This window comes from Onychostoma macrolepis, chromosome 11, assembly GCF_012432095.1.
Source record: "Onychostoma macrolepis isolate SWU-2019 chromosome 11, ASM1243209v1, whole genome shotgun sequence".
Taxonomy (NCBI): domain Eukaryota; kingdom Metazoa; phylum Chordata; class Actinopteri; order Cypriniformes; family Cyprinidae; genus Onychostoma; species Onychostoma macrolepis.
In genome coordinates this window covers 7,743,696-7,757,147 of record NC_081165.1, presented here as the reverse complement: position 1 = coordinate 7,757,147, position 13,452 = coordinate 7,743,696, and the positions used below count along the sequence as shown (strand labels likewise).

At 37.6% G+C, this 13,452-nt stretch overlaps 1 protein-coding gene and 1 long non-coding RNA gene across 2 annotated transcripts in view; one reads left to right on the top strand and one right to left on the bottom strand.

Moving 5' to 3' along the window:
* The window catches only part of LOC131549240 (NACHT, LRR and PYD domains-containing protein 3-like), a 97,420-nt gene that overhangs the window by 33,593 nt on the left and 50,375 nt on the right, over positions 1 to 13,452 (bottom strand). The window lies entirely within an intron of this gene.
* LOC131549270 (uncharacterized) lies at positions 198 to 4,177 on the top strand. Its single transcript, XR_009273373.1, has 3 exons — positions 198 to 509; positions 1,962 to 1,996; positions 3,756 to 4,177. It is a non-coding gene; the product is annotated as an uncharacterized LOC131549270 (long non-coding RNA).

Sequence of the window (13,452 nt, the reverse complement as noted above, 5' to 3'; positions counted from 1 at the left end):
TTGCTTTGATCAAAGCAATAAATTGTATTTTGAAGTAAATTAAAATAGAAAACCATTATTTTAAATTGTAATACTTTTTTCTGTATTTTTTATCAATGCTGGCTTGATTAGCATTTCATGGAAAGAGTAAAAAATGTGTTGTAATATACTGTTTCAATATCTTAGAAACCAATTTAAGTGGAAGGATATAGTTTTTGTTTTTAACCAATGCTTATACACAACATTCTGGTCCACACTAGTACCAGATGGTGGCGGTAATGCACCAAAAAGTTGTTTGCCAACCGCCAATAAACCTTAGTCGAAGAAGAAGACGTCAAGAAGATCGAGGCACGGACTGTACGCTGTTAAAACTTCACTAAGGTATGTCACACCGTGTGATCACACTGTTCTGTACTCGATAACTTAAAGGTTTGGTGTTTTATTGCTCCTTAGATCGGTGTTGGACCGGCGAACACTTTAGGCCTATTATCATTCAGAGGACTTGCTAACATGAAGAAAATGGTCCAGAGGTATGTAATTATACGTAATTAATGAATCTTAACTTAATTACTTAATTTAAACTTTAGTAATTTTGACTGCTTCTATTAAAATTTAATGTTTAATATTGCTGCCTGTCATGGTGGGCTAGCAATGTTAAGTGCTAACCCTCAAGGCTGCATGCATTTATTTGATCAAAAATAAAATTAAAAAAGTAATATTGTGAAATATCATTTGAATATATTTTTAAAATGTAATTTATTCCTGTGAATTTTCAGCATCATTACTGCAGTCTTCAGTGCATGATCGTTCAAAATCATTCTAACATGCTGATTTAGTGCTGGATTTTTATTGGTGCTCAGTTATCAGTAATGATTCTTCTTATTATTATTATTAGATGTAAAAAAAAAAAAAGTTTTTGCTGCTTAACATTTTCTGGAAACATTTTTGATTATTTGATGAATAGACAGTTCAAAAGAACATCATTTATTTGAAATATATTTTTTGCTTCATTATAAATGTTTTTACTTTTATCAATTTAATGCCTATTTGCTAAATAAAAACAGTCATTTCTATGAACACACACCAAACATTTGAATGGTTGTATGTCATGGTTTCTGCATATATTGAGGAGCATAATTGTTTTTCAACTGATAATAATCAGAAATGTTTCTTGAGCAGCAAATAATAATATTAGAATGATTTCTGAAGGATCATGTGACACTGAAGACTGGAGTAATGATGCTGAAAATACAGCTTTGATCACAGGAATAAATTACGTTTTACAATATATTCATAAAAAAACATATTTTAACTGATAATTACTTTTAAAATTGTAATTAAAATATAATTTATTTCTGTGATGGCAAAGCTGAATAAATAAATGCTTTTCTTTTTAACTTTTTATTCATCAATAAATCCTGAAAAAGTATCACAGGTTCCCAAAAAATTAAGCAGCACAACTGTTTCCAACATCGATAACAACGTATCAAATTAGTATATTATAATGATTTCTGAAGGATCATGTGACACTGAAGACGATTAATGATGCTGAAGATTCAGCTTTGATCGCAGAAATAAATTATATTTTGAAGTATATTAAAATAGAAAACCATTATTTTATTTCATTTCATTATTTTTAATACTTCACAATATTCTTTTTTTCTGTATTTTTGATCAAATAAATGCTGGCTTGATGAGCATAAGAGACTTATTTCAAGAACATTAAAAACAGTAATGTGTCCAAACTTTTGACCAGCCCAGTGGCCTTGACTAAGCAGGCAGAACGCTTTCAGGCACATCCTGAACGATAGAAACAGAGGGGCACTGAGGAAATATACATGTATTACATTATATTGTTTGGTATGATTTTTATTTATAAAAGCTTGGCTTTTATTTCTGTTAACGGTATGCTCCATGTTAATTGGGTAAATTAACTGAGAAATTGTCCAGCAACACTATATAACGATCTGTTTCAATTTCAGGTTCCACCTGAGAGCCGGGACTGTCAAACAGTAAGGTGAGTCCATTTATTTATTTTTTTATTTTTTTTATTTTAAGTTTTCAGTGGAGTTTGAGTTATTCAAGCTATTTGAATGCCACAATTTATAATTGAGTATTGATGATAATAAGTGCCTGATAATGTTACAACTTGTGCTGTTCAAAACATACTGTTTGTTAGGGCCGATTGAGGCTTGCAACTTTCTGGAGAAATGCTCCTTCAAATAACTTCACTCTCATCCTGAACAATATACCTGTTATAACAGTCATAGTCCTATAGCAATGCTATAGTCTGTGTGTCATTTGGGTACAAACCCTCTTTCATCTCAAGTCGGTGATTAAAGGAAGTGTGTATGACACTGATGTCCCATGCACTAATTTCCACAGTGGAGCATGTTAATAAACTGTGACTCTTATGTGTAAGGCTTAAACATTGCCTTCCTTGCTTTGTAATACTAAATGAAACAAATACATTCATAACATATGTGTGTAATATGCAATTAGTTGTGTATTTTTTTATATATAAAACAGGTGGCACAGTTTCCCCTTGCTTTTCTTCTCTGTTATATCAGTTATTATACTTTACACCTATGGACAGTAAGCAGAATGAACATTATCTTTGTTACACACAAAGCAGGTCAAAATTACTCGATTACAGGAAAATTAAAAAATGCTAACCATGGATAACATTTATGATGTGGAAAAGCATATTCAGTGCGTGCATAATTATTAGGCGATTCAATATTCTGATCATATTTTTTTAAGCACTTTTACCAATTCCAAACCACATCAATCATAATAACTACTATTAATTTTGTGTACGATCATTTTATAATTATATAATCAACAAGAACTGGAAGTGAAAAACGCTTACTGATGCTCCAGAAGGAAACACAATACATTAAGGGGGTGAAAACTTTTAAACAGAATGAAGGTGTACATTTTTCTTATTTTGCCTAAATATTTTTTTCATTTAGTACTGCCCTTCAGAAGCTACAGAAGATACTTCCCAGACAGCAAGCAGTGTCGGCCCAGATCCGGCCCACATGTGGCCCGCATCTGGCCCGCATTGATTTCACGCGGGCCAGATGTGGGCCAGATGTGGGCCGGATCTGAGCCAACACTATGTTGCTGTCTGGGTTACATGTTTCCCACAAGACAAAATAAGCTCAATTTACCCTGATCTTCAAATTCAAAAAGTTTTCACCCCTTAATGCATTATTTTTTCTTCTGGAGCATCAGTGAGTGTTTAAACCTTCTGTAATAGTTGCATATGAGTCCCTCAGTTGTCCTCAGTGTGAAAAGATGGATCTCAAAATCATACAGTCACTGCTGGAAAGTGTTAAAATACACAAAAATGCTGGAAAAGCACAGCATTTGTGGGAGCTGAAGGATTTTTCTGAAGAACAGCAGACAGTTTAACTGTTCAGAACAAACAAGGGACTCATGAGCAACTATCACTAAACAAAAACACACAGCTGTGGATCATTCAGGGAACAACACCGTATTAAGAATCAAGTGGATGTAAACAACGGGGTCATTTTTATAAATTCAACAATTTTTTTTCTCTTGTGGACAATATGTAAATGTCTTATCCCTCTTATTTTGGTAAAATAATTAACATTTTGCAGATTCTGCAAGGTGTATGTAAACTTTTGACCTTATGTGTGTGTTTGTGTATATATGTACTGTATGTATGTATGTGTGTGTGTATAATATATTTAATATATTAATATGTTAATATTAAAAAGTTATTTAATCTTTTTTTTTTTTTTTAGAGACAACGAAAAGGGGGGAACTGTCTTTAAGTTGTGGAGTCAGATGGAGGGCTCGCATTTACCTCAAAAACGGCATTGCAGAAGACTCGAACAACTAGAACCAACTCAAGCACACAATGGTGACACACATTTGTAAGACCTTTCCCTGTGATATAAAATTTCCCTGTGGTAATTATTCAGATTCTTCTCATTCTCATTGTGTAACACTGTTTTAAGCTTGTTGAATATTATGTACAGTAAGCACTAGAAGTAGAGACTTATATTACTTGGGGTAGTGTTTTAAATTAACTTTAATTTTGCTTTTGGGGGCGTGGTTATGACTCCGAACTAGGCGCACGCTTTTCTGTGAGCTCCTGGCGTTGTTCGTTTAAAATCCTGAATACCATCCTCTTTATTCACCGACACGATTTTATTTTGTTTTATTAACTCTTTGTGGTGATTTAAGAATCAAGATGCCGTCAAAAAACGGAAAGATAAGGCAAAATGGACTCTTCTCCAGCCGGGAACATGACGTTGAAGAGGATGCTAGTAGCACTAGCTCATCAGATACCATATGCAGCGTACCTCAGGGAGGGGCAACTAATGCCAACGCTTCCCAAAAGTTGGATATAATTCAAAAACTGGATCTAACGAGAAGTGATTTCGCCACAAAACTCGATGGAGTTCTAAATGCGATACAGGAGGTTAAAAGGATGTAAGAGACTTCTCTGGGCGCATGGATATGGCCAAGAGCGCATTAGCAATGTAGAAGACGGTTAATTCAGAAAAGAACAAGTTGGAAGAAGCAGCTAAGCACATTACTTTTCTTACACGCAAGCTTGACGATCTTGAAAACCGCTGGAGATCGAACCTTAGGTTGGTTAATCTGCCGAAAAGGTGGAAAATCCGGATGCAGTTGCCTTCCTGGAAAAATGGTTGCTTGAATCGCTGGGTCCCGAAACCTTCCCATCTCCGCCTATTATAGAGAGCGCACAGGCTACCTGGTAGGCCACAATCCAGTCGATCATCTCCAAGAGTGCTGATCATGAAGTTTCTGAACTTTCAAGATAAAGTCCGAGTGATGCGTTCTGCCAGGTCTAAAGGCAGAATTATGTATGGGGAACAAGAGGTCAAGTTCTTCCCGGATTTATCTGCAGAGCTGCTTCGTCAGAGGAGACGTTTGACGGTGTTAAACAGCGACTGCGATCCTTGAACATTAACTATGGTCTAGTTTACCCAGCCAAACTACGTCTGACAGTTGAGGACAGACCCGTGAGTTTGAAGACCCATCTGATGCCGAAAAGTTTCTACAGGAATACAGAGTGCAGTCGAAGCATAAAGGACTTACAGGAAAGTTTGTCAGTTTTCCCGGTTTAAAATGCCCAGCAAAATGATTAGTTTTCACGTTTGATATATATATGCCTTGTTTTCTGCTGGGTATAAGGTGGTTATTCTCACTGTTCCCGGAATGACAGTAGCCAATGTGATAGTGAATAAGAGAACTAAACGCATTGTAAATGTCTATTTTCTTTGAAAAGTTCAACTGTATAATTTGTAAAACCTTTATGAGGTGAATGCCCATAAATCTTTAGAGAGATGCCAGGAGTTTCACACAATTCCAATAAGTTTTTCCTTTTCCTTTTATCTAGTCGCTTAGTTTTATTTATCTGCTCCCTTTTTGATATTGGATCAGTATTGGGACATAACTGTATCCCAAGGTGTTAAAGTGGGGAGGGAGGGGTCAGGCTGTCTTGTTCGGGTGGACAGCTAAGGTAATTTGTTCATGGCAGGTTTTTGAGTTATTATTTTGGTCTTGTTTTTTTAATAATTACACCTTAGTCGTGCAGATCTTTTGGTTAACTTCCACATCAAAATATTATTTGATTAACATGGATGTATATAAAGATGTACAATCTAACCTAAGTTAAAGAAAATCTCACAAAACAAGCTGAAGTTCACCTCTTGGAATGTTAGGGGGATGATCAGAATGGTTAAGCTTAAACAAGTTATGACAAGGATTAAACAACTGGAATCTTCCATAGTGTTTTTACAGGAGACTCATTTACTCAAAGAAGAGCTATTGAAGGTGCAAAGAAGATGGCCTGGTCAAGTCTTGGCTTCATGTTATTCTTCTCATTCCAGAGGGGTTATGTTGTTGATTCATAAGTCCGCACCCTTTTTAGTAAATAATAGTATTACTGACAAGGCCGGTAGATATTTGATAGTACAGGGAATCTATATGAGTAAAGTTATTAATCTGGTTAATATTTATGGCCCAAATGAAGGTAACCCATCGTTTTTTGAAAATCTTTTTATATTGCTAGCCTCTCTTCCAGGTATGGTTATAATAGCAGGTGACTTTAATTGCACTCTGGACCCGCTGCTTGACCGCTCTTCGGGACTGGATAGTTCTCACTCTCAAAGCAGGAAAAAAATGAAACAGTTTATGAAAGATTTAAATTTATGTGACCCCTGGAGAACACTAAATCCATCAAAAAGGAATATTCATGTTTTTCATCATTGTCTAAAACCTCTTCTCGAATAGATTATTTCTTAATTCCATTTTCTTTACTTCCGAATATAGACAGCTGTGTATATGATAGTGCTGTTTTGTCAGATCATTCTCCCATTTCATTATTTTATATAGATTCAAAATTAACAAAAGGCTCCCTAGATGGCGCTTGCACCCTAATTGGCTGCAGAACCCTGATTTCATTAAGTTTGTTGGTGAACAAATAGACTTGTACTTTGCTACAAATACTGATCAGACTTCTTCGACTATTAGATGGGAAGCCTTTAAGGCATACATTAGGGGCCAAATGATTGGGTATACTAGCTCTAAATTTAATAAATTTAAACAAAAGATGATTAATTTGGATACCGAAATCAGAGATTTAGAGAAATTAATAAATATAGATAAATCCAAACAACTTAAACAAAAATTATTAGCCCTTAAAGCGGAGTATGAGGAACTTTCCACATTGAGAGCTGAAAATAGTATATTAAGATTGAAGTAAACTTTTTATGATCAGGGTGAAAAACCCACCAAATTGTTAGCTTGGCAGCTTAAGAAATTAATATCAGAAAGATCCATTAATGAAATTAGGAATGAAAAAGGGGTAATTACAACAGATCCTGCTGAAATTAATGATACTTTTATCTCATTTTATAAATCTTTATATCAATCTGAAATTCCTACAAGCCTTTCCAATCAGAATAACTTTTTAGATGGATTGGATTTTCCCTCTATCACTGAAGAAACAAGATCTGAGCTCGATAGGGAACTGGAATTGGAAGAGGTTTCTAATGCCATTCTTAGTATGAGGAGTGGTAAGCGGCGGGTCCGGATGGGCTTCAATTGACATTCATAAGGAATTTAAAGAGAAATTAATATCGCCTTTATTGGAAATGTATGTGGAAGCTTTTCGACAAGGTCATCTCCCTCCGTCGATGAGGAGTGCCCTCATCACTCTTATTTTAAAACCAGGAAAGTCACCTGTGGAATGTGGTTCCTTTAGGCCAATCTCGCTTTTAAATGTAGATGCCAAAATTATCGCTAAAGCATTGGCAATGAGACTCGAGAGGGTTCTACCTCATTTGATACATATAGATCAAAATGGCTTTATTAAAAACCGTCAAGGGTTTCATAATGTTAGGAGAGTACTTAATCTAGTGCATGCAGGAGATGGAGCCCCTGATACGGCCATTTTGTCACTCGATGCCGAAAAAGCATTTGACAGACTAGAATGGCCGTACTTAATGGAGGTGCTGGCAAGATTTGGTTTTGGTGACTTTTTCCGTAGATGGATGGAAGTACTTTTAGTTGATTCCTCTGCAAAGGTACTTACTAACAATCTAATTTCGCCTGCATTTAAACTTAGTCGGGGTACTAGGCAAGGCTCACCACTTTCACCTCTATTGTTTGTACTAGCTATGGAGCCTCTGGCAATAGCAATAAGATCACATCCTACCATTCACGGTATTTTTACAGAAGCTTTAGAACACCGCATTGCTCTATCGCTGATGATGCCATCGTATTTCTATCAGAACTTGGAAAATCTATCCTCCTCTTAAAACTTATTGGCCTGTTTGGCAATTTTTCTGGATTTAAAGTAAATAAAGACAAGTCCTCAATTATGTTTCTCAATGAACAAGAGAGATTAAACCTAAAGTAAGCCACCCATTTGTAAATGCTCTAAATGGTTTTGATTATCTAGGAATTAAAATAACCCCAAACATAAGCCTCCTTAGTTCAGCTAATTATGAACCTTTGATGACTAAATTATCTGAAGATACGACTAGATGGATGACACTGCCTCTTTCTTTAATGGGAAGAATAAACGTGATTAAGATGAATATACTTCCAAAATTTTTATATGTTTTTCAATCACTACCGCTTCCCCTCCCCAACATTTTTCTAAGAATAAGAAAACTTCTCTAATTTCATTTGGAACAACAGGAAGCCAAGATTGAGACTTTCTTTACTATATCTGCCCTATGAAAGGGAGGGCTCCAACTACCTAATTTCTTACGGCATTATTGGGCTGCTCAGTTGAGGGCTGCATTGTTCTGGTTTGCTAGTGAAGCTGCTGTGTCTTGGTTACATGTTGAAAAATTGGCCGCAAAGGCTTGACACTTGACAGCTTTTTATATTCAGCACCACTTAAAGAACTAAAAAGGACCGATAACCCATTTGTAAAAATACCATTGTAATTTGGTACGAAGTCCATAAATATCTTGGAGACCTCCTGTGCTTTCCGTTTTCTCCTATCTGGGAAATGATCATTTCAGCCCAGCTAAAAAGATATGGGGTTCAAATTATGGATGAATAAGGGCATGATTAGGTTGAAAGATTTGTATGAAGACAATATATTAATGTCATTTGATAATCTTGTAACGAAATTTCACATACCTCAGAAACACTTTTTTAAATATTTGCAACTCAGAAGTTTTATTTTTACTGGCGTTTAAAGAATTTTACACAACTCCCCAATGTCAATATTGGAAACATTTACATTGCAAGATTGCTACATTAAAGGGCAGATTACCCAGTTATATAACATATTAAGAGAAAATCATAAAGAAAGCTCTGAAAATAAAAGGCAAGCATGGATTCGAGATCTAAATATGGATATTTCACTAGATGATTGGAATACAATTTGTTTAAATGCACAAACACAAACTTTGAACTCTCGGTTGAGACTCTTACAATATAATTGGGTAATGAGAATTTATATAACCCCAGTAAGATTAAATAAATTTAACCCTAATATCCCTGATTTGTGTTTTAAATGCAATAAATTTCAAGGTACATTTTACCATTGTGTATGGGAATGTGAGGAGGTGCAGAAGTTTTGGGTAGCGGTGACTCAATATGTTTCCCAATTTACTTCCTCTCCAATTCCTCTTTGTCCTGTATTGTGTGTATTGAGTATGTATGAAGAGGATTGCTCGTTGCCCACTAAAGAAAGAAAGTTGGTGGATTTGTGTCTGTTACAAGCAAGACGTTCCATTGCCCTGTGCTAGAAAAATACCAATTGCCCTTCCATCGGATTATGGCTAAAAAACTTAATAACATGTTTGGCTCTTGAAAAACTTACATATGTAATTAGAAAGAAACCCTTTGATTTTTTTTATATCTGGGAGGTGTTTTTAGACTTTGTTAAAAATGGAGATATTGAAGATGCTTTAGATGTGTGAAGTTATAGAATTTTATTACTGACGGATTTTTTTTTTTTTTTTTTATTAAATTTTTTTTTTTTTTTTTTATTTAACCGATCTGGGGTAAGTTATGGGGAAGGATGATGTGTTTTTTTTGTTTTTTTTTTTGAAAAACTTTGTTAAAATTCAATAAAAATATGTTATACAATTTTGCTTTTGATGCAAAAATTATCAAAAGAAAAGATGTAGTGTAGTAAAACATGTTTTTTAGTAGTAATTCAATTGTTTTAATATGAATATTGTTTTAATAGTGTTCAGGACAGTAATTGTCTGTACATCTAAATCAGTTCTTTAAACTTTTTGTTGTCTAAGACCTTCGTATTATACCTTAAGAAAAAAAAAAGATATTTAATTATGTATTATGTACCCAGACAGCAACATAGTTCTGGCCCAGATCCAGCCCACATCTGGCCCGTGTGAAATCCAGTTGTGGGCGGATCTGGGCCGACACTCCTTGCTGTCTGGGTAAGATGCTTGTAATCATTGCTTTAAAGGTATTTATCATTTCTACTTAAATAGTCATTATCTACTTGTATGATTTGTATTATCCGGGAACTGTACAAATACTGTGGCATATGGACATTACTCTTTTTATTTGTAACTTTTAAATGCAATACTCTTTTTTTTTTTAAATGCATTTTCTGTAAAGCTGCATTGGAATATGTATTGTGAAAAGCACTGTACAAATAAACTAAATGTGTTTGAATTTTAGATATGTATACAACTTATTTGTGTGTGTGTGTATGAAGGCATATATATATATTGTGACGAGCGTCCCGGTCTCTCATCAGCGTTGCCCTGGAGACAAACACGAAACACCTGCACCTGCTCATCACGGCTGGGTCGGTCACATCTGCGCCCAATCACAACACGGCCATATAAGCCAGACGCGGCAGGATGAGGGTGAGAAACGAACTTCCTCCACATCAAGGCTAATGTGTGATCTCTTCTCCAATTCCAGAAGCGAGCGACTGACCGACCCAGCTTGGACGGATCTCCCACCTCACTCACGGAATCACTCACGGAGAACACCGCAAGACTGCCACCAGCACCCTGCACTCATCGCACACCTCTCTTTATAAATAAATCCACCCTCCGGGGTATTTATTTGAGCTCTCCTTGTCGCGTGATTCTTCCACCCCGTCACAATATATATATATATATATATATATATATATATATATAAAATACACAAAATGAGCTGGCCCAGATCCGGCATGGTACTGGACCAGATCCTGCCCACATTTGGGCCAAATCACCATAAAGGAATCCACATCTGGTCTGGAGCTGGCCCAGTTCTGGTCCAGATCCGGAAAAACCGGATCCATGCCGGTATTGGCCTGTTGTGCCAAAAGACACCGGCCCGAGTCCGTTACACGGATCTGGTCCAGAACGTCTGATGGGTCTGGACCAGATCTGGCCCAAATGATTTTTGCTATCTGGGAGGTAAGTCGCTGTGATATCATAAGGAGTCTACGTCGTATGAATGAGACCAGACAATGAGATGTTGTGAGGTGTGTGCTTTTATGCCAGTGTTGATTGGTGACCAAATGATGTGCAGGTGTGGCTGATTAGAACTCGGGTGAGAGAGTGCGTTGTGACTGGCTGGTGACAGAGCCTGGTTGATCCGTAACAGTGTGAACACAACCACCCTACAATGATAAAAATCCGCCCAGTCCTCATTTTTTAATCCACTTTAAACCAAATCAGTCTCACTGAGCATGCCATTTTGATTCTCTATGCAATGTGACATCACATTGCATAGGGCCGGGTCATGGCGGCTGATTGACAGCCCTGCATTGCTATAGTTTACGTCCTCAGCGGTTGTACACTGTCCTCCATTTTCTCCGTTTCTTGAGATGTAACATCAACAATGTCTAGTAAGCAATCCCGGTGCTCTGTGTTTGGATGTAAGACCGAACATTAGAGTCTTAATTTTCTCCCAACATCTGAGCTGCCGAGGACGCAGTGGATTACTTTCATTTTTTCAAGGTAATGCGCCTTAAAATCTACCTAAATATGTTTCTGTCTGCGCAAATAATTTCACTCCTTTGTGAATGTCATGTCGTTAAAGTGCTTAGTGTATTTGTTAGTGTACTTTAAAGTATCAGCGCTACGCTTGTGAGATTAGTTCTGTAACATTGCGCTGTTTCATCCCACTTTTAGTGCATTTGGCTTCCCATATGTACGGCTGAACACTGGTTTTCTCGCTCTCAGTCATGTTGCTTCTACCGGCTGTTTATTGCAGTAGGTATACAAAGCAGAGAGATGTATATGCGACGCCCTCTTTTGGAGACAGGGCGTAAATATGCATCTCATTTGCATTTAAAGTGATACACACCAAAACAGCTCTTTTTTAGACACACCCAAAAATGACATTTCCAGCTGTTATAATAAATGATCTGTGGGGTATTTTGAGCTGAAACTTCACAGACACATTCTGAGGACACCCAAGGCCAATATTACATCTTGTGAAAAGGATCACTGATCTTCAGTGAAGACCCTGTCTCCTAGACGGCCATCGGGACAAGACCACAGGAACCAGATGAGTCCTTTGCACAATCTGACTCTTCTGCAGCCTAGATTTAAACTGCTGATTTTGTCTGGACAGAGGAAATTGACACTATTTCCCCATCTAAATACTGTAAAGCTGATGTAAAGCCACCCAGCTTTATATGAAGCTGATGTAAAGCTGCTTTGATACAATTTGCATTGTTAAAAGCGCTATACAAATAATAGTGACTTGACTTGACTCATAATAGGTGCCCTTTAATGTTCAAACTGATCAACTTTATTGTTTTTTGCAAATATTCACTCATTTTGAATTTGATGCCTTCAACACATTCCAAAAGAGCTGCGACAGGGGCAACAAAAAACTGGAAAAGTTGAGGAATGTTCAAAAACAAATGTTTGGAACATTCCACAGGTGAACAAGTTTATCGGAAACAGGTGAGCGTCATGATTGGGTATAAAAGGAGCATCCCAAAAGGCTGTCATTCACAAGCAAGGATGGGGTGCGGTTCACCACTTTGTGAACAACTGCGTGAGCAAATAGTCCAACAATTTAAGAACAACGTTTCTCAATGCACAATTGCAAGGAATTTAGGTATTTCATCATCTACAGTCCATTATATCATGAAAAGATTCAGAGAATCCGGAGAAATCTCTGCATGTAAGTGGCAAGGACGTAAACCAACACTGAATGCCTGTGACGTTCGTTCCCTCAGGTGGCACTGAATAAAAAACAGACATCATTCTTTATATTCTGAAATTCATTCTGATATTACCACGTGGGCCCAAGAACACTTCGGAAACACAGTTCATCTACATCTACAAGTGCAAGTTAAAACTCTACATCAACAACACCCAGAAACACTGCCGGTTTCTCTGGGCCCGAGCTCATCTGAGATGGACTGCCTTGGAGAGGAGGCAGGCCTGGGCCATGGAGCAGAGGTGGGCCTGAGCCATGGAGCAAAGGACTGTGGTGCAGTGGAGGGCCTGGGCCATGGAGCAGAGGCAGAGCAGGGAGCTAAGGCGGAGCAGAAAACCACCTCAGATTAGGAGGCCATGGTGGAGCAGAGACATGGACAGACTACTTGACCGTGACAGAACAGGCAGAGAGCTCTTGAGCAGCCTCCATAGCCGCAACATGACAGGAAAAATATCCTTGAATGGCTTCAATGGCCATAGCATGACAGGCAGAGAGTTCAGGAAAGGCTTCCATGGCCATAACAGGACAGACTGTGAGTTCAGAGATGGGTGCCACCGCCCTGAGAGGAGCTAAAGCAGCAACTGCCGCCTCGGGAGGTTCTGCAGCAGAAGCCGCCACCTCTGGAGGCTCTACAGCAGACGCCACCGCCATGGAAGGTTTTGCAATGGACGCCACCTCCTCGGTAGGTTCTGCAGCAGACTCAAGGACTTGAGCAGGCTCTGGAGCGGATTCATGGACTGGAGAGGCCTCTGGGGCTAACATTCGTGACTCATGAGAGAGCTACCA